The sequence below is a fragment of the Triticum dicoccoides genome, unplaced genomic scaffold (genome assembly GCF_002162155.2).
Source record: "Triticum dicoccoides isolate Atlit2015 ecotype Zavitan unplaced genomic scaffold, WEW_v2.0 scaffold21853, whole genome shotgun sequence".
Lineage (NCBI taxonomy): Eukaryota > Viridiplantae > Streptophyta > Magnoliopsida > Poales > Poaceae > Triticum > Triticum dicoccoides.
Window position 1 is genome coordinate 5,865 of NW_021241105.1, and position 2,863 is coordinate 8,727.

Below are 2,863 nucleotides of genomic sequence, written 5' to 3' on the forward strand. Positions count from 1 at the left end.
TGATTCACGGATGCAAACAGTAGTAGCAATAAGTAAAGACTTAAAAGTCGGAAAAACAATACGATATTGTAGGTAAAGACTTTGGGGTAGTAAAAAAGAAGACTCCAAGGTAGGTGAAGTCAGTCAAGGGAAATAAAACTACACTCCCTCGGTTTCTAGATATATGTCTTTCTACTACATACAAAGCAGAGTGGGTGAATCTACACTCTAAAATGCATCTACATACATCCGTATGTGATTTATAATGAAATCTCTACATTTATACTTTCCCGTTTCTAAATATAAGTTTTTTTAAGAGATTTTGATATGGACTACATATGGATGTATATAGATACAGTTTAGAGTGTAGATTCACTCGTTTTTGCTCCGTGTAGTCTATATTAAAATATCTAAGAGCATCTACAGTCGGGCATCCTAAACCTGCCTCAAACGCCCAGGTGGCCCGTCCGGTCACTGACTGTTCACGAAAATGTGACTCAGTGGGGCACCTTAAACGGGCCTCAAACGCCCAGACTGTCCGGCACCCTTCATATCCAGCCCAAGTATCGGCCGCCCCCGTCACATCAGCCCGGCCAACCCTGACCCTACTCCGTCCCCACAAATATCCCCAATCCGGAAACTCTAGGTCACTCCGCTCTAGCTCTGTCTCTTCTTCTCCCCTCCGAGTTCTTCAATTCGATCCATTCGACAGCTCTGATGACCCCGGCGAACATGTTGAGCGTCGGCAGCCGCTCTGACTCCGACATTGACATCGACAAGGAGCTCCCCCTCCGCATTGCACTCGAGAGGTCCAAGGTGGGCATGAGGGCAGTTCGAGATCGGCTCCCTCGCCTCTTCCCCGCTGACTCAGCGAGGGCGCAGGCTCTGGCTACTCCCGGCTCGCGCGCAGCTCCGCGAGGGCTGCGCAGTCCCTGCCTCCCCCACGACGGCCCCTGTCGGCTCTCGGCCCGGTTGTTGCTCCCCTACGTGGGCAGCGTTGGGTGCTTGTGCCCGCCCATCCAGCTCGGACGCGCGCCGAAGTAGGAGGCGCGCGCCGCCCGCCGCGAGAGGCAGAGGGAAAAGGAGAGGGGCGCATCGGAGAGCTCTGTCTGCCGCCACCGCAGGTTACCTGTGGAGCCTGACGAGGACGAGCGGCTCCTCGCTTGGGTTTTACCGTCGGTCGCTTACGACGGCGGAGACGGACGCTCGGCAGCTCTGTCGGAAAAAACGCAAAGGCTCTCCGGCGTGCCATCGAGCAGTCTGAGCGCGAGGCCAAGAAGTAGGCGACGGAGGTGAACAATTGTGCCATCCTATGTTTGATTCTGTGTGCGTTGACTGATCTACATAGTTTGATCGACGTTGCATGGTTTAGTATCGATATATAGGGGTTCTGATATGAGATACACAGATGTGGAGGACATAATTTAAGGAGTGTCAGGTCAGTGCATGCGGATACGCGGGCTCTAAAAGAACTTATTTATGTTTAGAAATGAAGGGACTATTTAGAAACGGAGTGAGTATATATATACTGTAGTCCAGATGGGATGGGAGCTCTCAATTATTACCGGGCAACAGTGCGCGGCCGATGGATCTAGATCCAGAGGTGGTGACAACTACCACTGTCCACTAGTACGCGCACCCTCACTCACTCTCTCAAAGCTAAGGGTGCGTTTGGTTGCAAGGGCGGTCATGAATGGGTTGGGATCGTTCAGAAAATAGACATGTTTGGTTATAAAGCACATGAATGGTTCGAGCCAAAAAAAGAGAATATGCCATGAAGATGCTGAACCGTTCCACCCAACCAAATCGGTCGAATCAAATGGCCACCCTTTGCATGCATGACTATGTGAGCATGACTGGTGGTCCCGTCCTAAATAATTAGCTCACCACTTATATTTAGCCAAACACATGAATTGAATGGTTCAATCCCAAAAAAATTGAACGGTCCCAACCCATTCATACGACACCTTCAACCAAACGCATCCTAAGCTAGCTGAGCTGGGCGGTGCTCTCTGCTCCCCACCTCTGCTGCTCTCACCTCCGCCTCGCCGTCCTCTCCGGGAACGCAGCCCCGGTCGCTTCCACTCCGGCTGTCCGGCAACGCACTCCCGTCACCTCGCCCTCTCACCGCGGCGACGTCGGCTCCCGGATCTGAACCAGCCGCAACCTACCGCCGCCGGACAGCAGCAGGTCAGGTCAGCGCTCCCCCTCTCTCTCTCTCTCTCTCTCTCTCTCTCTCTCTCTCTCTAACCAATTGTTAGGGCCGACTAGACTAGTATTGGATTTGTGAGATTTGAGTGCTCCAGGATGAATGCCTAGCTAGGCCTAGCTTTGGTTGAGAAACGCGCAAGTTTCCTTTAAGCAATAGTATTACGTGCTGGTGCTGCTGCCTAGCTACCGTCGTGGATTTGGAAATTAAAGAAATATGAAAAGGAGGATGCCTAAGTTTGGATTTGAAAAATACTGAAAGCAATATGGAATGGATTTTGCGAGATTTGAATAACGATATGTAGGTAAATGCGTAATATAAGTTTGGTTGACCACACAGAAACAAATAAACAACATCTCTTTAACCATTTTTATTTTATTTATGTGCTTAATTAATTCCCATATATAGTTGGTAGTATAAAGTTAAAGAATGTGACTGCAAATTCCTGGCCTCATGCCTTCCTTTATATTTCTCTTGTGATTGCAAATTCTCAACAGGTACCCATCCCTGGCCTGCTGTGCTGCGACTCAACCCCCCATTTGCAGCAGCAGCAGCAGCTAGGTAGTAGGCAGCGGCATCTGTCACCGGCAGCAAAGGCAGGCAGGCGGTGCGCTCGCGCCAACGTACGTACTATGCACGCACTCCGCCCCTTTAGTTTGCAGCTTCCAGCAGCCG